This window comes from Vicugna pacos, chromosome X (genome assembly GCF_048564905.1).
Source record: "Vicugna pacos chromosome X, VicPac4, whole genome shotgun sequence".
In the NCBI taxonomy this organism is placed as follows: domain Eukaryota; kingdom Metazoa; phylum Chordata; class Mammalia; order Artiodactyla; family Camelidae; genus Vicugna; species Vicugna pacos.
Window position 1 is genome coordinate 20007506 of NC_133023.1, and position 24706 is coordinate 20032211.

The window sequence follows — 24706 nt, forward strand, 5'->3', positions numbered from 1 at the left end:
ATTGAACCCAGGACCTCATGCATGCTAGGCATACACTTTACCACTGAGCTACACCCTCCCCTTCTAGTTGCATTTTAAACTGGAGATAGTAGCAAAATAAATAAAAGAGCTAAAATATATTAAATGCCCAATATGGACATGGAATTTAATAGAGTCCACTCCGTGTCCCATTGTCTCTGCCTGGCCGAGCAAACATGTGTTTACCAAACGTTTGCTTTTCCAGCTCCCTGTGAACTACCTTCCTCCTCTTTTAAGTCCCAAACCACTACCCCCAACATCCTCTTTTGTCTTTGGCCTGAGATGGTGTTGCCAACTTACTCAGTTCTCCTGGGTCTCTCCCATGTACACATGTTTATTAAACTTCCATTTCTCCTGTTTCATGTTAATTTAATTCTTAGATCAGCCACAAGAACCTAGAAGGGTAGAGAGAAATTTTTTCCTCCTCAACAATGCTCACTCAGAATATTGGTAATAACATTATTATGATGCAGAGAAGTTACCACATTGCATCTTACCTAAGGATAATTGGGTGGTAGGCCAATGTTAATCCTTTAATTAATGACACATTAGGTGATACAGGAAAATCCTCCTACTAAATGTTGTGCAGAGGTAGCGGGATAATCCTAGCTATAAGGCAGTTGCTGATATGATACTTGCACACCATATATTTTGACTTTCTAATAAAAGGCCTGTATTCATATTCTAAGCAAATAACTATGGAAGGAGTAAGTATACATATAAATGCAAATGATGAAGCAACTTCTTATTAAACTGACCAGAAACTGACGGTGCTTTCATTTGCTTGTATTCAGTATTAAAATCTTGACTTTTTTGTGATTGATTTGTTTTTAGGTTAACTATTCCATACACAGCAGGTATTCAATAAATAATGTTGACTGACAGATGGTTGAATGTTAGAATGTACTTCATCCTTACAGGCAAATAGACACCTGGTGATGGATTATGGTCAGTCTTTAAAATATATTTTGTGCATGTTTCAGAATAATTACTCGCTAAGTTTAATTCCGAATTTAGAATGGTTGATAGCTATCATTAATTAGTCTAGTTTAGTTTTTATTATGGGGTTGAATTCAAACTGGTTAAAATGTTTCAGTGCCATGCTATTTACAGTTTAAAATTCTATTTTTAAAACTTGTAAAGACATACAAGGTAGCTTTCCTTCTGCTATTGTTGTAGTAAATTCCAGGACAGTAACTATAAATGATTGCTGCTTAATTATTCATGAAAAAAATCAGTAGATTCTCTGTTCACTTCTTTTAACTCATGAAGCTAAGTTATGAAGCTCATTTTCTTACAAAGTAAGTTGGTGTTTGATAACTTTAACCATGATTTTTCCCAACATGGCAATAACTCTTTCAGGACCCTCCTCTTTAGAGCACTAGGAACCTATTACCTCCATATTGTGAAGATAATTCATTGCCTGGAAATGTCCTCATTTAAATGTTCCACTTCATTTCTTCCAGTATATACAGTTCAGAGGAGTTAGTTTCTTTTGAAACAAATTCATGCCAGAACCCCAGGGATGGTTATCCAAATGAACAAATATATTGGACAGAAAAGGTTAAAATAGGTGATCTGAATCACTCTTAAGCACTTCTTTTTTCTAACACTCAATGGCATCTTTTATTCAGACATTTTCACAATTTACAATTGAAGAATGTTATTAAACACAGCTGTATATTATACATGAAAGTTGTGGAGAGACTAAATCCTAGGAGTTCTCTTTACAAGGAAAATATTTTTTTTCTATTGCTTTCATTTTGTATCTATATGAGATGATGAATGTTCACTAAGCTTATTGTGGCCATCATTTCATGATGTGGGTAAGTCAAACCATTATGCTGTACACCTTCAACAGTGCTGTTTGTCAATTATATCTCGCTAAAACTAGAAGAAAAAAGAAAAATCGTCCACAGGCACTGACATCTTTGCAAGGCAGAACACACATTTACTGCAACAATTCTTATAGATTGCCTATGAGGCAATCTGTGAGGTTCAACTGAAATACTTGTTTTGAAAATAATTCATTTAGCATCCATTAATAGTCGTATTATAAAAAGGATGATGTTCAAATCATTTTCAGACAAGGGCATTCTTGTGTCATTAGGGAAGTGCTCTTTTTAAGTGTCAAACTATTATACTTAGAAACTGTCACTAAGAAGGTAGCCATCTGTCATTATTTATTGTCAAAAGGAACATTCATTGACATGGCTCAAGTGAACTCTGTTAGCATTTCTCACTCTTGTTTAGCTATTATGCCTACAATTGGCCATTTGCATAAAAGCCCACTGGCAAAAATCTAACAGAATTTTAAAGTTAGGTTTTATTTTAAGCTCTATTTGGATTTCTTATAATGAAAAAAAAAAGGAAGTAAGAGCTACAAAAGTAATCTTTTTCTCTTTGGAAATATTGCCTAGTTTATGACCATGAATATCAGTAGATGACAAGTCAGTAAGTTTTAGCATTTGCTGCTTCTAAAATCCATTGCTAAATTTGAGAAAAATCTGTGTGTATTCTTTCAATATATAGTGCCAGCAAGAAATATTCTACTTTAGAAATAATATTAGCAACTAGAGAAATGGGAGGGGGATTTTATGTGATTGTAAGTACAATCTTAACTTTAATATAGAAAACAGAATGTTCAAGATGACTATGAAATATTCAATTATTTCCTGTTAATTATAGGATCCAAAATGGTCCATTTCTTTGCCTTGAGTACTTCCATCTTCTTTTATTTGGAAGTCATTTGCTTTTCATTCTATTTATGTTTTCCCAATTTTATATCCTTAAGATAAATTTTAGACCTATAACAAATGGCCCATTGAATAGTTGGCCTTGTCAAACTGATAGGCAGGAAGGAAAAAAAAAAATTGCTCGCTTCCAGAGGTCCATTTACTTATTAATGACAGGGTAGCTTACTATATTTTTCTGAGTATGAATTACTTCATCCAAGGTAGAGAGCCTGGCACAGAGAGATGGGATGAAAGGTAGGCCTTTGAAATGCCACTTTAAAACCTCTCTATGACTTATATTTCATTTGCTAGAGAACTGGTTTTGAAATATGTAACTTTCATTTTACAAAGCACTTGGACGGATGCAAAACAATAGATCCAGTAAGCATATTTCCTGGGGTTACACATGGAACATTACTGGGAAACCTGTTCCATTATTTATTACTTGTGAGATTTGGGGCAAGACATTTCATCTTCCTGAACCTTAGTTTTCTCATCTAGGAGCAGCAACAGCTTAGTGGTAGAGCGTGCGCTTAGCATGCAGGGGGTCCCAGGTTCAGTCTCCAGTACCTCCATTAAAAAAATAAATGAATAAAATAAAACATTCGGGTGAACTTCTTCTCTGCTAAAAGGGATGGAGAATCTTACCTAAAGCATCTAAGATTATCATTCAAATGTCTTATTCTTTTAGTAGATGTGTCCAAAAAATCTTACCCTTGATACTGAACTTATTTGAACATTAGGACCAGTCATAAAAAAACAAACACACACTTATAATCTTAAAAAAGAGGTTTAAAATAACTACTCAATAATGTTATTTTGAGGATTAGCTATATAAAGTTTTTGGAGTAGCTGGCAGAGTTGGCATTAAATAATTGGTAGCTAATAATGTTATTATTATCACCACTAGTGATACAAATATTGGGCGTTTACAAATTGCAGTTATCCAATGGACAATATTGTACATAATCACGAGTTCATATTTAGTTGTTCTCTTTCATATGAAGCTTATTGTTTTATGAATTACAAGTAAAGTTTATATATTTGTCTTTATGCTTTGATTTTATATTTGCATAATTGTTTTTGCCAACAGATCCATTATCATATATTTTGGGATCACTCACTGTATGTCTAATATCACCTGCCTTGGGCACAGGGCAAATGACTTAACAAACCAGCAATGACTAGTGTATTTTCCTGTTCAGTACATCAACATGATAGGTATCATACCTTTCTTCCCCCTCAAAAAAAAAAAAAAAAAGCCCATTCAAGTGAGAGAAGAATACCCAGCTAGATTATAAGTGGTCTCCCAGCATGCACTACGAATCCTGACTTACCACTATTTTCCAATGCAGACAAGATTATCTGATTTTTGTCACCTACCTGTATATCCCATCAGTGAGTTTCACTGATTTTGGGAATAACAGCAAACTCCTGAGACCAAGACTCAATTTGTCTTCTCATTGACAAAAATGCCAGCCATATTGTCTTTCTTCCCATTCCTCAAAAATCTTCAAGCTCCCTCCCGCCCCAATGATTTTTCACATGCTGTTCCCTCTAACTGAAATGCTCTTCTAAGTGTCTCTTCGTCTAGCTCACTCATATTCATCCTGTGATATTGACTTAGACATTTATTTCCCCAGTGAAATCATCACAGATCATTTCCTGCACTCAAGTCCAGAACCTTTCCCTCTCATAGTACCACGTTTCTTTCCTTCAGCAACAGCCAAAAAAAAAAAAAAAAAAAAAGACATGTAACAATTAAATATCCATTAAATAAGATATGTATGTGTGTGTGTCTGTTTGTGTGCCTGTACAAATGAATTTAAAGACTTCCAGGTATCTAAATTTTCAGATAGGAGCTCTATTCCTGGACACTATATCAAGATGAATTTGGATTATTTAAGTAGACTCAGCATCTGTCCTGCATTTGAAAGCAAAATCTATCCTTAAGAATACTTCTATTACAATACCACCCAGCAATTCTATCCCTAGGTGTGTATCCAAAGTAAATGAAAGCATATGTTCACACAAAGATTTGTACAATAATATTCATGGCAGCTTTATTCACAACGGCCCGAAACAATGGCCTAAATTAGAGGGAACAACTTAAATGTCCATCAGCTGATGGATGGAAACAAAAAGTGGCATATCAATATGACAGAATGCCATTCAGCAATAAAAAGGGATGAAGTATTGATACATGCAGCAACATGGATGAAACTCAAAAACATTATGCTAGGTGGAAAAATCCAAACACAAGAGACTAAATATTGTAGGATTCCATTTATATGATGTCCAGAAAAGGCAAATTTATAGAAGCAGAAAGTAGATTAGTGGTTGCCCAGACCTAGGGGGTGATAATGAAGATTAACTGTAAATGGGCATGAGGGATCTTATTGGAAGGATTAGAATGTTCTAAAACCGGTTTATGATGATGGTTGCATGATTTGGTAAAGTTCCTAAAAATCACTGAATAGTTACAAATACGAAAGATTAAAGTTAGGGGAAAAATAATGGGGGTAATGCAATGCATGCAAAGCATTTTGCACAACATCAGGCACAGAGTAAAAAGGTCAATAAACCTTGGCTACTGGTATTTTTAAAAACAATTCCACTGTTCATATGTGCATACCAGCTTTGCCACTAAATGTCAAGATCTGATGAAAACAAATGTTCCCTCTTCAAAGCTGACTCTGTCTCTATTTAATTACTCCTCACAAATGTTTCTTATAAACCATAGCTGTGGGAGAATTAAGGAATTAGCCATTACGACTGTCTTGGAGAGAAGCCACGCCATGTCCTCACTTAACCATAATACAAAACAGTATATGATTGACATCAAGATAGTGGTTATGCTTTTTAATGTTTTTTAAATTATTAAATGCAACAGCTAAGATTAAATTGGAGCAACATTGTATTTGAACTAAGCCCTCTAATACACACGTACCTATGTACACACATATGTACCTAAGTACATACATTAACTGTCATACATATACAACTCTGCTCACTCATCAACTATATGCATGATGCTCTCAACCAAAATTTTTACAATTACCAATCACCTTCATGTCAATGGAGATCATTCTTTAACAAGCCTGGCTTCTCAGTGTCTGGACCTTCCTTCCTTCCATAAGCTTTTCCTCAGCCACCATTCCACGATCACACACTTAGTCATTGCCAATATATGTGTGCTCATTCTTCAATAATGTGAGCTTCAGACAGGTCACTCTCTGAAGATTACTCCCTCCAGTACCCTGACTTCAACAGTTCTTTGACTTTATAAGGATCAACAATCTATTAATGTTACCAAGTTTCTATATGCTTCCTACTCCTTCAAGTCTACTATATTTTATTTATTTATTTATTTACTTATTTATTTTTATTGAAATATAGTTGATTTACAATGTTAGGTTAGTTTCTGGTTAAGCGCACTCTAATAACTGTACTTTCTACCTTATTCAGATTAGAATCCACAATACAACGTTATAACTCCTTTACGTGCATCCTCAATTTAATTCTTTCTTAATTTTTTTTTGTCATTTACACTGGCCTGAAATCTTGAGTTGCAACAGTTTGAGGTAGGACTTGAAATATGATAATGTTTGTGGGTGTTTGGAATGGAAGGAAAGTCGTCACTAAAGTAAGTAGAGGAATTATAACAGTACCAGAAAAATATTTGACTCAACTGCTACAGTGATTGAGAAACAGAATATGAGATGTGTTGGAAAAATCAAATGTGGAGAAGACCCAAATAAGTAAACTATTTTTGAACTTTGCAATATAAATTAAACTTAAAACTTGAAATTTATTTCTTTTAATGATGAGTAACTTGAGAAATAAGAACATATTCTGAAGATACATGCACCCCAATGTTCATAGCAGCACTGTTTATAATAGCCAAGACATGGAAGCAACCTAAATGACCATCAACAGAGGACTCAATAAAGAAGCTGTGGTATATTTATACAATGGAATTCTACTCAGCCATAAAAAGAATAAAATAATGCCATCGGTAGCTACATGGATGGACCTGGAGATCATCATACTAAGTGAAGTAAGCCAGAAAGAGAAAGAAAAATATCATAGAATATCACTTATATGTGGAATTTTAAAAAAAAAGTCACAATTGAACTAATTTATAAAACAGAAACGGACTCACAGAGATAGTAAACAAACTTACAGTTACTAGGAGAGAAAAGCGGTAGGGAGGGATAAATTGAGAGTTCAGGATTTGCCCAGAGCTAGGGGGTGATAATGAAGATTAACTGTAAGTGGGCATGAGGGATCTTATTGGAAGGATTAGAATGTTCTAAAACTGGTTTATGATGATGGTTGCATCATTTGGCAGATATATCATAGTTAGCAGATATTAACTACTATATATAAAATAGATAAACAACAAGGTCCTACTGTATAGCACAGGAAACTATACTCAATACCTTGTAATGGCCTATATTGAAAAAGAACATGAACAGGAATATGTATATGTATAAATGAATCACCATGCTGCACACCAGAAATTAATACAACACTGTAAATCAACTATACTTCAATAAAAGAAACATGTTCTGAGTCACCATATCATGAATAGATATATAAGGTTTAGTCCCAAATGTACACTGTTAAAGAACAGAGTATTACAACATAATCATTTTAATTTCTACTTGCTTTCCTCCAGGGGTAGAAAATACTGGTTTCAAGTTTTGATGTGCATTATCTAAAAGACTGTCAGTACAGTTACCATAGAAGTACTTTGCTACAATCTGAGAAGTTAGCTAAATATATTTGTTTCCTGACATCTAGTATACAGCCAACAATGAGTTAGTTCCATCTGCTTTAGGCTTGTGCTGCATAATGAATGTCATTCAGTGATAGCTTAATTCTGTTGTGCTGATGATCTCAAACTTGAATTTTATGGCAGTGCAGACACGCTCTCTCGTTTACCTTTATATGCCTGATAGAATGTATAATTACAGTTGGGATTAGCCTAATCCATTCTCTACCTAATGAGCTGAACTAATATTAAACCCAAAATGGAAAGGAATTCAGCATATTTTAACTCTTCTTCACTCTGGCATGATTTTATTTTTATAGCTTCACTTAGCCTGATCCATTACTACCCTCCCTTTCATTCTGGCACACAATCTAAATTAATTCGTTTCATAATCTCATGAGTTGAAGTCAATGGCATTTGACCTAGAAATAAAAATGTTATGATTATTAAACCACAAGAAGGCAACTGGTAATTTGAATTTCAGTATTTGCATTATAATGCCCATGTAGAGAGAACATTTTGATAATGATTTACCTTCGGATGAAATAGTTTCTCTAAAGGTGATTGAATTTAAAAAGTCCGAGATGGCTGAGACAGATTACCTTTATTATTAATATCAAAACTCGTAACATACTATTCTATGAATTCCATAGTAAAGTTCATATAATAAAGAATAAATAAATAATGAACTTACATTAAGACATGTCTCTCTTTCTCCTGGAGCACTGTTCTCTTACAGAATATGGTTCTGATAGGTAAAAAATAAATAAATAAATAAATCAGCTGCTTAGCATTCAAATTCTAGAAGCAAACCAATAAAGGTCTATTTGATGAACCTTTATATACTATGTAAAGTGATCAGCTAAGCATGGCATAAATGACATTAATACATACAATATTTGTTTCTTGTTTCAAATAAGTTTTGAGCTAGTTGTTCAGATAATACATACAGAGAATTCAAGATAATATAATGGAAAATGCAGAGAACTTGAATAGACAAAATCGAAGAAAGTATTATATAATAAATGAATAATCAATACATTCAGCTAGATTTAAAGACAGATTTAAATACACAGAAAGAAATATTAGTCACAGTTGTTTCACTTTGGGTCATGGTTGAGTAGCTTCTTTCAGAATCACCTTCTTGCAGAAAACCATTATAAACTGGGGTAAAAACTACTTGAAGGCACTCAAGAATGGCCAAAATGAAACAAAAACTGGAGGAAAGGGAAGAGCTTTGAGTAAAATTACTGAGTTTAAGGCTTCTTGCCTGAGAGTACTACCCAGCTATGGGGAGGGAGGCAGCTAGAACAAAAGGAGTGTTACTGACCTGAGGAGTCAGAAGAGTCTGGCGTGTACCAAACAGGGGAACGGGGACGGGGAAGTCTGGAAGGAGGGAGCCACAGGAGGGAGCAGTCCTCAGATAAACATATAAATTTGGCCTATATTCTTAGATAGTCCCTGAACGTGGCATGCATGGTAGAGCAAACAGCCGAAAGGCTGAAAGAACTGAACAGTTGGAGCTGCTGCCCATCATGGAGTCTGGGGTTAAGGTGTGGTCTGGGCAGGTATAGAGTTGGGATTCAACTGATTCAAAGTAACTTCCAGTTAGAACAATAATAAGAGAGATGGAATCCAGAATCTCTACATCTCATCCACAATGTGCACTGTATAATAAAATTTTGCTATTTAAGTGTGGAAACAGAAATACAACTCAAGAGCAAAAACCCTAAACCTACTGAAAAGGTACAGCTAACGTTATACTTAATTCGGAAATACTGAATGCTTTTCCCCTAAGATTCAGAAGAAGGCAGGTTCTGCTCTCCATTCAATTCACACTGCAGTTACTAGTTAGTGAAGGAAAAACAAAGAAACAGAAAGTATAAAGACTCAAAAAGAAGAAAAACTGTATTTATTCAGATGACATGACTATTTATGTAGAAAACCCTGAGGAATCCATTTAAAAACTACAAATAAGGGGGGAGGGTATAGCTCAGTGGTAGCGTGTGTGCTTAGCATGCAAGAGGTCCTGGGTTCAATTCCCAGTACCTCCGTTAAAAAAAATTAACAAATAAATAAAACTAATCCCCCCCCAAAAAAAAACTGCAAATAAAAAGTGATTTTAATGAGGCCATGGGATAGAGGATTAATAAACAAACATAATTTGTACTTTAATACACTAGCAATTTAAAAAGTGAAAAAAATACATTTACAATAACATGGGAATACTTAAAATACTGATAAATGAATTTCATAAAAGATATTCATGATCTCAATCATAAAGACAACAAAACATTGAAAAGAAAACTTAATGAAGACTTGAATAAATGAAGAGATACCATGCCTATGGGATTTGAGGACTTAATATTGTCAAGTTGTCAATTCTCTCCAAATTGACATATAGATTAAATTCAATCTGAATAATTTTCCAAGCAAGGTATTTTTTACAGAAATTAATATGTTGAATCTAAAATATATACGAAGATGTAAAGGACTGAAAATAAACTTTAAAAAGTGTAACTATATAGGAGAATTTATATAACTTGACTTAAAGCCCCAGTATAAAGTTACGGTAATCACTGCATAATGAAAGACAATAGTTCAATGTGATAGAACAGAGAGTATAGAAATAGACCTTCACTTATACAGGTAAGTGATATCTGACCAAGGCACTCACATGTACACGTGTGCATGCGTGCACACATACACACATACATCAATAGGAAAAAGAAAGTCTTTCCAACAAACGATGCTGGAATAACTTAAATATGGAAAAGAAATACACTTCACAACGTCCACAAAAATTAATATAAGATAGATCATAGACCTAACTACGAAAAAGCTAAACATATAAAGCTTTATAAAGAAAACATAGGAGAATATCTTATAGGAATAAGCAAAGTTTTCTTAGCTAAGACACAGGGGAAAAAACCATAATAGATTAAAAAATTTTTACTTTAGATTTCATCAAAATCAAAACTTTTGCTCATCAAAAGACACAATTAAGAAAATCGGTAAACTGCAGACCTGGAGAATTATCTGCAAGTTGCATGTGTAACAAAATAGTGCTATCCAGAATATATAAAGTGTACATATCAGAGAAGTTTTCTTGCTTTTAATGCCAGAAAATTCCCTCAAGTGTTAATAAAAACATTATACAATATTTTTAATTTTTTGAGGAACTTCCATACTATTTTCCAAAGTGGCTGAGCCAGTTTAAATTCCCACCAACAGTGCACAAGGATTCCCTTTTCCCCACATCCTTGCCAACAATTGTTATCTTGTCTTTTTTTTTTTTTTAATTGAGGTAGAGTTGATTTACAATATTATGTTTCAGGTGTACAACATAATGATTCACAATTTTTAAGGATTATATTCCACTTGCAGTTAATATAAAATATTGGCTATGTTCCCTGTGCTGTACAATATACCCTGATAGCTTATTTTATTTACTTATTCTTAAATTCTTTTATTGAAGTAAAGTTGATGTACAATTTTGTATAAGTTACAGGTGTACAATAGAGTGATTCATAATTTTTAAAGGTTATACTCTATTTATAGTTATTATAAAATATTGGCTCTATTCCCCATGTTGTACAATATACCCTTGTAACTTACTTATACATGGTAGTTTGTACCTCTTAATCCCATACTCCTGTTTTGCCTCTCTCCCTTTCCTCTTCTCACTGGTAACCATTAGTTGTTTATATCTGTGAGTTTGTTTCTTTTTTGTTATATTCACTAGTTTGTTTTCTTTTTTAGAGTCCACATATAGGCGATAACGTAGAGTATTTGTCTTTCTTTGTCTGGCTTATTTCACTAAACATAATACCTCTGAGTCTAATTCCTTGTGTCCTTGATGACAGCCATAGTAACAGGTGTGAGGTGACAGCTGATTGTGGTTTTGCTTTCATTTCCCTGATGATTAGTGATGTTGAGAATCTTTTCATGTACTTGTTGGCCATTTGGATATCTTCTTCGGAAAAAATGTTGATTCATTTCCTCTGTGCATTTTTAAATCAGATTTTTGGGGTTTTGTGATTGAGTTGTGTGAATTCTTTATACATTTTGGCTATCAATCCCTTATTTGATATAAGGCTTCAGCAATCCCACTTCTGGATATATATGCAAAGGAAATGAAAACAGGATATCAAAGAAATGTATGCACGCCCATGTTTATGGCAGCAATATTCACAATAGCCAAGATATGGAAAAAACCTAAGCATCCCTCAATGGATGAAAGGATAGCAAAGACATATACAGTGGAATATTATTCAGGCTTAAAAAAGAAGGAAATCCTGCCATTTGTGACAACATGGATGGAACTTGAGGGTATTATGCAAGTGACATGTCAAAGACAAATACTATATGACATCATATGGAATTTAAAAAAATGAATTTATAAAAACAGAGTAGAATGGTGGTTATTGGGCCTGTGGGAAATTGGGGAGATGTTGTTTAAGGGTACAAACTAGCAACTAGTAGATAAATAGGTGCTTAGGATCCAATACACAGCATAGTGATTATAGTCAATGATACTGTATTATAAACTGTAAAATTGCTAAGAGACTAGATCTTCATTGTTCTCACCATAAAAAAGAAATGGTAATTATGTGACATGATGGAAGTGCTAGCTAAATGCTACATTGGTAATCATATTGCAATATACAAATGTGCCAAATCAACACATTGTACACCTTGAACTTACAAAATGTTACATGTCAATTATATTTCAATAAAAATACATACATACATATATACAAACATATACCTCACTATACACTAACACGTAAGGGCCTCTCATATTTCTGCTGAGGTAGATCTTATATATTCATTTATTAAAATACCCTCTATTTTCACACTGATTTGATATGAAGTATGGCCAATTTCTTAAAGTATATGCTTAAGAGTGTCTAGGAATAAGATTATTAAAGAATAAACAGAACTAAAATGTACTGCTAAAATTATTAAATAACCAAATAAAAAATGGTGCACATGAATATTTCTCTTTGTATATTGTTAATGATAAGAGACTAACTCTATTAGAGATACTCATTTACTAACTGTGATGGAAACACATCTTCTAATTTTTTATTGTGGTCATGTTTGTATAATGCAATTTTGTTAACAGAATAAAGTTGTCTTTATTCCAAAGGGCTTTTTGAAATCTGCACCTAAAGAAACAAGGAAAAAATTCCTTCTTGATTAAGATTTGGTGTGTTTCTCAGCATTCTGTTTTCAACTTTCCTCTACTTTCTACCTGCATAGACTCATTTGATAAGCTCATATTCTCAGGATACTTAAATCAAATCTCTGCCATGATTTTCAAATCTATCTCCAAACTCACTGCTAAGAATTCTCAGTCAAACTTGACATCCACCTGGTGGGTTTATCAAATTCTTTATTTCAGGGAGACATAAATCAGACTCTTCAATATTCATTCCATTACAATGACCTTAGAAAAATAGTTTTTCTTTTCAGGATTTTCAGATTACTCATTCTAAATCTCCTAGTTTTCCTTCGTGTCTACTGAGTACAATGGAGTGTGTGCTGTATATAATCTAGTCAAGTTCAGATTGCTTAATATGTTATTCTTATCATAACTTCTCATTATGTTCCTACATTTCATTCATTCAATAAATATTATTGAAGGTCTACTGTGTTCTCAGGACATGCCTTTATGGAGCGTGCATCTTAGTTGAATGGCAGTAAATACAAATTATACAGTACAGTGCTGTCCTATTTGACTTTCTGCAATTATGGAAATGTCCTGTAATACATACAATGTACAATACGGTAGACAGTAACTATATGTGGCTATTGAGCACTGAGAACATAGCTAGTACTACTGAATAAATACTTTAAAATTTGTATTTACACTTAATTAATGAAACTTTTTATTTTAAAGGCCACATGTGGGTAGTGGAACTACACTGAACCAGACAGAATATTAAAACTGGTAAGTTTTATGAAGAAAGAAGAAAATGAAACAATAACAGGATAAGGGGAGTGCAAGAGGGAGGTGGTTCAGAGAGAGACTGGAATTGTAAATAGGCTGATTAGAGTATAACTCACTGAGGTGACAGTTGACACAACAAAGATCTAAAAGAGGGAGAGAGTTGGCTGTGATTATAGCTGGGGGGGGGAATAAGAGGTGAACTCTGCATCTCTATATCTTCAACTCACTGAAATTAGGTTTTCTTCAAAACAAAGTCTTCCTCATTTTATTTTCAAAATGACAATCCCTTCAACTATTTGATGACTGTTTGACAACTTATCATGTCTACATTGTTGCTTACTTCCTACTCAATTTCCTAATGATGTATTTGTTGGTCTATTCATTTATTACATTATTACAAAAATCCTTTTTTTAATTTGAGTCTCCTCCTCAAAGAGATAGCCTATAGGTAAGGTATGTGGGAAGTGTTAAAAATCTTACAATAAGGCCCTTCTCTATCTAAAAGATGGTTCTGATAAAGTTAAATATCAGATAACAGATACTGTGGAATTCTAGAAATTTGGACAATTTGCATACTGAATTTTGAGTCATGAATGTGACTCCAAAATTCTTAGAGCTTATGGCAAAAATGTGATGGAAAGTTACATAGTTTATCTTACGGAAGAAAGGAAAACATAATTATCAGGTCCCTTAAGTGAAGAAATACTTATCTCTGGGAAGAAAAAATGTTTTATGAAACTCTTTTTATAGATGGTACAGGATAATGTTGTCAATATATGTAAATACACAGCTAGAGTAAATGGAGGATTTTTACTTAATTTATGATTGCACATGTAGCATATGAATATATCCTCTTTATAAATATTTTAAATTCCCCAAAGAAGGTAAAAGTGCCCTCTGACTACCTTTTCTGGATGGTTTTTCTGACTCTTCTGCACGTCCACCCCTCCTTTCCTGGAGGTAACCAGTCCTGTAAGTTTGCTATGTAACATACTGGAACTTGAGCCATATATTGCAAAAACATCTCTTTTTTACTCACAGAAAATCACAGTACTGTTTTTTGGTGTATCTTCCATATGTTATATCATTTTTCAACATGTTTTGTCTCTAAGTAATATGTTGAAGTTCTGCCTGTGTCATACATTTTAGCCATTTATTCTAAATCCTGCATGGCACTCCATGAGATGGATATACCCCAGTTAAGTGAGCTATACTATTTTTGATGGTCTGGTAAGCAGTTTTTATTGAGAACAATATGGAAATGAACATCGATGCATAGAATCCTCTTCATGTTTATGTGCATTTTCTTTTCTAAAATACAAAAACTTAAAATTTCTGCATCATTTTATTTCTAATATATCCTGTAACAGAATACATCTTTCACATTATTTGGACTTAGGTACACACAACAGGATTATAGGAGCACACCCTTTCCCTGGAGTCTGAATACTGAGTCCCTGTCAATATACATATTTTCTAATTTCTGAATGACTGCCAAGCCAATGGTTGAGAATAACCTCATTGCTACTTTTAATTTGCCCTTTTGTGATGACTGATCTGATTGAATCTCACTTCATGTATTACTTTGTAACTTAAATTATCCCTTCTTTGATTCTCTTGTTATTTTTTGACTCCATTTATTTGCTTCTGTCTTCCTTTTTGATTTGTAATAATTCCTTAAATAATATAGAATCTATCTATCTATCTGCTTCCTCTCTTCCCCTTCAATTATTCAAAATTGTTTAGACTTTCTTTTTTCCTGTATACAGTTAATTTTAATGAAGTCACATTTCTCATTCTTTTTCTTCAAGTTTTTTGCTGTTTGTGTCTGCTTACAAATACATTTTGTAACCTAAGATCATAAACATATTCCCTCATGTTTTCTATTAACCTTTGTGTTTCATTTTGAATTTATTTTTCTAAAGGGAAAAGTATCAACATTTTCTCCTCAATAGTCAACTGGCCTTAACTCTATGAAATAGCCTGTGCTTCCTCTCATAATTTAAAATGTCACTTTTTCTCACAGAATAAATTATTACATAGATGGATCTATTTCTGGACTCTATTTCAATCCATTGATTACATTGTCTAGTCCTGTACCGACATCACACTATGGCCTTTGGTTCTAGTTTCCTATTACTGTCTTAACAAATTATCACAAATTTAGTAGCTTCATACAACACAAATTTATTTTCTCACAGTTCTGGAGGTCAGAAGTCAGACATGGGTCTTACTGAGCTAAAATCAAGGTGATGGCAGGGCTGCTTTCCTTCCTGGAGACTCTAGGGGAGAATCCTTTTCTTTCTCTCTGAATTATTGGCAGAACTCAGTTCCTTGCACTTGTAGAGCTGAAGTCTTATTTTCTTGCTGGCTAACAGCTGAGGGCTGTTTCCAGCTTCTAGAGGATTCAGCTTTCCTTGGCTTGTGGTCTTGTTCCTTTGTTTTCAAAGCCAGCAATGGCAAGTCATGTCCCATCACGCTTTCCTTACTTGTCTAATCAGTGGTTCCAAAATTGGAATCACCTTTGGATCATATAAATACTGATTACTGACTCCCATACTGAGACTTTCCAAGCTAATCAATCTTGGATAAGACCAGGGCATCAGAATATTTAAAAGCTTTCCAGACGATTCTATCATGAGCAAATTTTGGGAACCACTGCCCTAACATAATAGGGTACAATTAGCTTCACATTGGAATCACCTGGAGAAATTTAAAATCTAACAATACCTTGACTGTTTCCCTGACCAATTACATCAGTTTCTGAAGTTGGTATCTAGGCATCAGTGTTTTTAAAAAGCTTCCTTGATGATTCCAATACCTAGGGTGGAGAACCACTGCACTATAGAATTGTGGATGATTTATTTCCCTCAAAACAAGAAACAGCACTTTCTTTGTCTTGTCCATATACCCTGCCCACAATACCCCCAATTTCACAGAGTGAGTGCTTTTGTGCCCACTTCCACAGGAGGGCTCAGATTCCCAGAAATTTTATCACTCAACACTTTATTCAAATTTACTCAATAATAGTTTAAGCTCTTGGTGATCTCTGCCTTGAGTATCCCACCTGGTCAAAAAGCTTCATAGGTTCCGAACACCAAGATCTGAACTGATAACTGTCATTTCATTCAAGGAAAGTTAGATCTTCCAGATTCAATTTGGTGATTTTATAAAGAGATATATTTAGATTAAACTCTTAACAGCTAATGGAGTTTACTTCCCAGAAGCTTTGGTTGCTCAGCTAGGAATAAGTTGTAAGTAGCACTAAATGTTTAAAAAAAAAATCTACATGGACTTTGACATTGCATGTCTATGAATTATCACGAGTTATGAATTATCAGCTTCTAGACTCTTATTCAGCAGTGAGAGGAAACGTAATTGGCAGAAAATAACTGTCTCAATCCTAGGGCTTATTACTTCAAAATCTTTTTGCTCTTAGTTGTATGTGGGGTGGGGGAGGGGGACTGTTTTCCTGTCACCTAACTGCTAAGTGAGACTTCTCAGTAACATAGATTTTGAAAATCTCAATTTACCCTAGAATGAAAGAAGAAACATTTCATTCAAGTTACCTACTATCTTTCCCATGTTCCCACTTCTAAGTTTGGGTAACTTTATTATTTTTAGTTCTATCATTGGTTTTGTTACAATTTTGTTTCCTTTTCTTCAATATCCTTCCAGATATCTTTCTTCATATGTAGACAAATACACCCTAATATTAACTTTTACAAAAATTATAGCGATAACTCACCCTTCTGAATTTTATTTTCATTTAATGCTATATTGTAGAGACTATTCCGTATGCATTGGTAAAGACTTCTCTATCCAGCTTATGGTATTCCATTGTATGGACAGGAATATCAATGTTTATTAATTCTTACGGATACACATTTTGGGTTTTTTCCCCCAATTTTTTCTTATTATATAAAATGCAGTGATGATGACATATTCAGTTCTGACTCCTGATATTCTTGAACTCAAACGACATACTGAAACCCTCCTATCAGAGCCCACATTATTAGTTCCTGTTCTTGCCGAGGTATTGTGCCTCACAGTAGACCTCTCAGGCTTCTTGGCTGTTTCTCGGATGTGGAGCTAAGCTACTTCTTGCTTTTGCCTATGCCTGAACTCCATGGTACATGACACGACTTCAGTTTATTTTATGGATTAGGGTTAGTTGTCTCCTTGATCCAATAAAAACAAAAATAAAAATGGAGTTTACATTTTCATTTCTAGTTCCCCTTGTTACTTATGGATGATTTCAAAGGATAAGAAAAAGGAATCCTGGTTTTACACCACCACCTTCAAACTGGAATTTCAAGTCAATATAACTTTCAATAATATATTCAGATCTCATTTTCTCTGTTACATAAATTATAGACGACTGTTGATGCTCCATTACATAAGTAGAGGTAACGACTGTGCCAGTAAAATATCCATGTCTCCCATCCCCACCTCTATCTTTCATAAAGAATATTTAATTTGTTACCAGGCAATATAAATATCATTGATATATACCTTGATATTTGAAAAATAATTGAGAATATATTTAATATGGAGGTGGAAGATGGGAGAGGTAGGCATGTTTACTTTTTTTTTTTTTTTAATTAAAGTAGAGTTGATTTACAGTGTTGTGTTAGTTTCTGGTGTGCAGCAGAGTGATCCAGTTATACGTATATATTCTTTTTCATTACAGGTTATAACAAGCTGTTGAATATAGTTCCCCATGCTATACAGTAGGACCTTGTTGTTAGGCATGCTTTCTTTTTTCTCTGAGTATGAAAGTGAGTTAAGGAAGGAAGGGAGGAGGGGAAAAGTGAGGGAAGTAAGAAGAAACTTCTATGTATCAAGGTAATAGGTAACCTTCTCTCTGGGACTCTGATGGCCGCCACATACCTCCAGTGACTCCCAAGTGAGCTGTGGGACTTGAGATTAGCAAGAGCCTCTTGTAGACAACTATCTAAGCAGAGGCGGCAGCCCCGTCCTGTCACGACCTTTGCCAGAGTTCTGCCACCTCAAATCTGTCCTCTTTGGCTCCTGGCTGCTGTTTCCTCTACCCTTGGGAAGTGGTGACAACTTCACAGTGGTTACAGTGGTACCAGAACAACCTTCGCAATAGTCATGTGGTCTAGATCCAGCTGTCATGTTTCTCAACAATTTTCAGTGATAGCTTTCCAACTTTAGGTTTTAAAGAAACAATAAAAGTCTTTAATGACCCTTAACCTTTATTTTAACAACTGAGCACTTATCATGTACCAGGAACTGAATTAGATGTTCAAAAGGAAAAAATAAAATAAGGGCAAACCCAAGACCTGCCTTCAAGAAGGCTCTAGTTTCATACCTTTTAATAGATCTAATTGTGTTTAGTTACAGGTTAAAAAACACATTATAATGGAAATTTCACTTAAGTGCCTAATTGGGAGAACTGGTACACAAATATACTTGCTACTTGCTCGTCACCCTCCAAAATCTTTATATCACTGAGCCTATGATTATTATTACAGCAAGAACACACAAAAAAAGCCAATAAATCACAACTTTATGTCTACATTCTGGGCTGAGTTTTAGTATAATATTCTTTATGACTCAGCCAACGCAAATGTCAACTCTATCATTTAAATTTAATGGGGAGTACCAATCATTCAGTATGCAATTTGAAAATGCATGTGAATCTTTTACAGTCATCCTATAGAACAGGGTACATATCTAGCACACTAAATTTACAATGGTTTAAATTTTTTAATGTTTTTTAGAGGTAGTACAGTTATAATGTCACCATCATTGAATCACACTATTTATGAAAATGGGATTATTTTTACTGATGAGGTTTGCAAACGTAATGTACTAGCTCTTTCAGAATAGCAAAAGAATGTGACATAGTGGAATTTTATCTATTTTACACTTCTATTCATTTATTCATCAATTTATCCATTCATAATTTTATAAACCAATAATCAAGAATAATAACTGTCATTTTTTAGTACTTCCTGAACTCTAGACAGTATGCAGGAGACTTGTATTTAGTATATTATTTTAAGCTTTTAATAATGATGTGACGCTAGATTTACTATTATTCCCACTTTGCAAATGAGAAAGATAAGACTCAGAGATAAACATATTTGTGGTCTCATGGCTATTAAGATGCCATAACAGGTCCTTTTTTCTTTACATAATTATGCTTGTCATGTTGTTGTGGCCTTGTTAGGTGATTGGAATGCTATATAGATAGACAAATAAATAAATAAATTAGCCCTCATTCTCGGATTTCTGAGTTGGTACTATAATATATGGTATATATTTTCAGTTTAAGATAGAAAACAAGATTATACAGTATTCAGGGAAATAATAAAGTGCTTGAAGGAAAATACAGTCAAATGACTTTCAATACTATACTATCAAACTATGAGAAGAAAATACTAAACTTAAGAGAATGCTTTTCACATTTAAAGGACCTAGTTATACTCTATTCTAAATAAACCCTTTCCAGGAATTTTGAAATGACTGAAACCCACCTACTTTATTTTACAAACATGTAAAATCCTCCTAACAAATCCTGTAAAAGATAATTCAGAATAGTAAAATGTGAACCAATAGCGTTTAGAAATCACTGGAAATTCTCAAAGTACTAACACATGAAAAACAGTAGTATATTTTAAAGGTCATTATCATCAAGTATAGGCCATTGCTTGAATTACAAATACTTTTTCAGCATTTTGAGAGAATCTTATCTCTCTTCTAACATAATAACATAGAAAATTACCTTAATGCAATTATGATATCTAAGTAATATCTTAATTCATAAAATATTAGTTAAATTAGATAACTCAAATATAACTGTATTAAAGAATTTTATACATTATTATATTAAGAAAGAAAATGTTTCTCTCAAAATATGCTGAAAATTTATTTGTTAAAGTCCAACATATCAAACTTACTTTTTTCTTATTTTAAAAATTATCCACTGCCAAGTTATGACTCAAATTCTAATTAGTACAGTTACGTTATAGTAATTCTCATATAGGGAGAAAAATGATTCTCACTCTTAATATTATTAAGTAACTCTCTTTCTTCTAGAAGTTCAAGTAAATTCAGTTAGATCTGATAAGAGAACAATTATGGTCACTAAAAATGTATGGGTATAATCATTACATTTTTCATGTGATGGGATAGCCTCACAGGAGAATAACCTAGTATCTAATGATCAGACTATTCAATAAAGTGTATACACATTTTTTTAAATTAATGTTTTTTCTACATATCAGCAATTTCAATTAAAGAATAATCATTTTACCAATAGTTATACATATACATTATAATAAATAAAGTATCTATGAAGAAAGTAAGAACATTTTATTGAACATAACATTTTTAAATAAAAGGTACCAAGAATCTTTTATTAGACAGAAACAATATTTTAATGTCAATTTTTTATAACGAACTCTACTTTTAGTATAATTTAAATTAAAATCTGCAAAGGACTTTTTAGAACCTTATAAAGTTCATAGAAAATTATAAATACATAAGAATGGAAAATAAAATATTCAAAATAAAATGAAAGCATACTTTCACCAATACATATGTTAAAATATTCTATAAAGATACAATATACAAATCAAGTATTAGAGGGGCCAGTAAACTCAGGTAAGTAAAGAGGAATCACTGGAAGACCAGAAACAAATAATAAAATTTGTATTAAACATGTGATATCTTATATGCACCCCAATGTTCACAGCAGCATTATTTAAAATCACCAAGATATGGAAGCAACCTAAGGATCAATCAACAGATGAATGAATAAAGAAGATGGAATATCATTCAGCCATAAAAAAAGAATGAAAGTTTGCCATTTGCAACAGCATGGATCGACGTGGAGGGTATTACGCTTAGTGAAATAAGTCAGACAGAGAAAGATGAATGCTGTATGTTATTAGCTATATGTGAAATCTAAAAAAATAAAACAAACTAGTCACTATAACAAAAAGGAACAGACTCACAAATACTGAGATAGGACATGACACATACACTTATCATATGACCACAATGAGATACCACTTCACATCCACTAAGATGGCTACAATAAAAAGAAAATAACAAGTGTTGGTGAGGACACAGAGAAATTGAAACCCTCAGACTTTTCTGGTGAGAATACAGAAAGGTACAGCTTCTATGGAAAACAGTTTAGCAATTCCTCAAAAAGGTAAATATAAAATTACCATGTGACTCTGCAATTGTACTGCTATATATTTTCAGTATATATCCAAAATTATTGAAAAGAAGGGTTCAAACAAAAATTTGTACACAATGTTTACAGCAGTATTATTAATAGCCAAATGGTGGAAGCAACCCAATATCCATCAAAGAATGAATGGATAAATAAAACATAGTATATTCATACAATGGAAAAGCACTCAGTCATGAAGTGGAATAAAGATCTGAGATATGTTACATGAGTGAACCTTGAAAACATTATGCTAAGTGAAGCAAGGCAGTCACAAAAGATCACATACTAAATAATTCAATTTTTACGAAATGTTCAAATAGGAAAATCCAGGTCTTAATAGTGAGGGTGATAAGGCATGAGAGCTAAAGGGTATAGGGGTGACTTTAAGTTGATAAAACTCTACTAAAATTGTGTCAATGGCTGCACATAAAAAAAAATTAACTTGTACAACTTAAATAGGTGTGCTAGATGGTAGGTGGATTTTCTCAATTAACCTGTAATTTTTAAAAAAAAGGTGAAGCAAAACCGTGACAATAAGGGTCAGAATATCTGTTGCCTCCGGGAGTGAGGTGGGTTTGTACTCACTGCAAAGAGGTACCTTTTGGTGGTAGTTGCAGAGGTGTATACATTTATCAAGTCTAACCTACAAAAGGTCTATCTGAACTAAGGCAAGTGATATGAATTTCAAAATCACTAAAAATAAGAAAAATATCATATATATGTGAAGATATATGTACCTCACTAGTAGTCACAGATAACCCAATTTAGATAAGCTATATTCTTTGTCAATCAAGTTGAATAAAACATATACATTTGTTATTTTGGGGAGCAAGGGTTCACAGGATCTACTGTTTCTGTGACTTGTGACAACTATTTGGAAGACTATTTAAAATATATAACAAAAGCCTGAAAAATGTGTTTTCACTTTAGCTCCCAAACTCAAAATTCAGTCCTGTATATCCTAAGAGATTTACTAGCCAAAATTTTAAATAATCCAAGTAAAATATCATTTATTGCATTATTTCTAAAAGTAATAAAACTGGATAGTCTGTTAATCAATTTAACAATTGAGTAAAAACAGCTATGTTCCAAATTACTATCTACATCACAACCCATTTTTGCTTAACTTTTAGATACAAATATTAATAATTCATAAAACAAAATATTGAATGTTACATACCAAAATGTTTATTATGTTTTGGTTTATTTGCTTTTTTATAATGAATATGTACTCTTTGCATAAAATACAAAACAAGGTATGCTCAACAGTGTCAAATGCAATAGACAGACTCATAAGAATAAATATTTTTTAAAAAATATCACAGGTTTTGGAAATGAGAATGTCTTGGATGACATTAGCAGTCACATTACCAGTTTCAGAGGAAAAAATAGGGGCAGAAGCCAGATTGTGATGGATTTAAAAATTAAAGGTAGAATCAGTAGAAATTGAAAAGTCAGAGAAGTCTTTTAGGAAGTTTGTATGAGGAAAGAAAGATTGTATGGCAGCTAGATAGGATTAAAATTCAAGAAACATATTTAAGCTGCTAGAAACCTCAGCATGTGTGACTATGATGGAGAACAAGTAAAGAAATTGAAGAGACCAAAGAATGGTGACCATCAATGAAATAAGATTCCAAGGAAGGAAGGTGTCAAAGCTACAGATGGAATGAGTGGCCTTAATCAGAGTGCAATTCAATTAAATGCAGGAAGAAAAGGTGGATGCAGAGGTTTTTCGGTTTGGGAGCAAAGTGTTGAATGAGAGCAATTTTCTCACTAGTGTCAATGTAAACTAGGTGATTCCCTGAGAATGAGATGCCTGACCATGGCTGCAAAAGAAGGGTGATGAGGAATAGTCACTGAAGGACAGGGATAGGATCAGGAACTGAACGCAGACAAACACACAGATTCTTGGCAAAGTTCTAGGAGCTGAGATAAAGTTGGAATATTTGGAGAGTGGGAGTAAACATTTGCAAATTATGTGAATGACAAGGGACTAACTTCCAAAATATACAAACAGCTTATACACCTTAATATCAAAAAACAAGCAACCCAATCAAAAAATGGGCAGAAGACCTAAATAGACATCTCTCCAAAGAAGATATCCAGATGGCTAACAAGCACATGAAGAGATGCTCAACATCACTAATTGTTAGAGAAATGCAAATCAAAACTACAATGAGATATCACCTCACACCAGCCAGAATGGCCATCATTAAAAAGTCCACAAATGATAAATATTGGTGAGGGTATAGAGAAAAGGGAACCCTCCTACACTGTTGGTGGGAATGTAAATTGGTGCAGCCACTATGGAGGACAGTATGGTGGTTCCTTAAAAAACTAAAAATAGAGCAACCATATGATCCAGCAATCCTACTTCTGGGCATATACCTGGAGAAAAATATAATTCAAAAAGACACATGCACCCCAGTGTTCATACCAACACTATTTACAATAGCCAAGACATGAAAACAACCCAAATGTCCATCAACAGATGACTGGATAAAGAAGATGTAATACACATACACATAAACATGCATGCAATGGAATACTACTCAGCCATAAAAAAGAATAAAATAATGCCATTTGCAGCAACTCAGATGGACCTGGAGATTGTCATTCTAAGTGAAGTAAGCCAGAAAGAGAAAGAAAAATGCCTTATGATACCACTCATAACTGGAATCTAAAAAAAATGACACAAATGAACTTATGTACAAAACAGAAATAGACTCACAGACACAGAGAACAAACTTATGGTTACCAGAGGGTAAAGGGGATGGGAAGGGATAAATCGGGGATTTGAAAATTGCACCTCTTGGGGAGTGATGGAAATGTTAGCTATCATGATTATGGTAATGGTTTCATTGGTGTATACATCTATCAAAATTCATCAAATTGTACCTGTGAAATATATGTAGTTTACTGTATAGGAACCATACCACAATAAAGGTGTTAATAAATAAATAAAGTTGGAACATTTGGGTCTGTCATGGTACTAA

At 33.5% G+C, this 24706-nt stretch overlaps 1 long non-coding RNA gene across 1 annotated transcript in view; it reads right to left on the bottom strand.

Annotated features, from left to right (window-relative positions):
* Nucleotides 1-356: 356 nt before the first annotated feature.
* Nucleotides 357-24706, bottom strand: part of LOC140692050 (uncharacterized) — a 329341-nt gene continuing 304991 nt past the window's right edge. Inside the window, exons 5-6 of the long non-coding RNA XR_012067628.1 lie at nt 8228-8281; nt 357-413 (exon numbers count right to left, since the gene is read on the bottom strand). This is a non-coding gene — a long non-coding RNA (uncharacterized lncRNA). The remainder of the gene's footprint in view (nt 414-8227; nt 8282-24706) is intronic.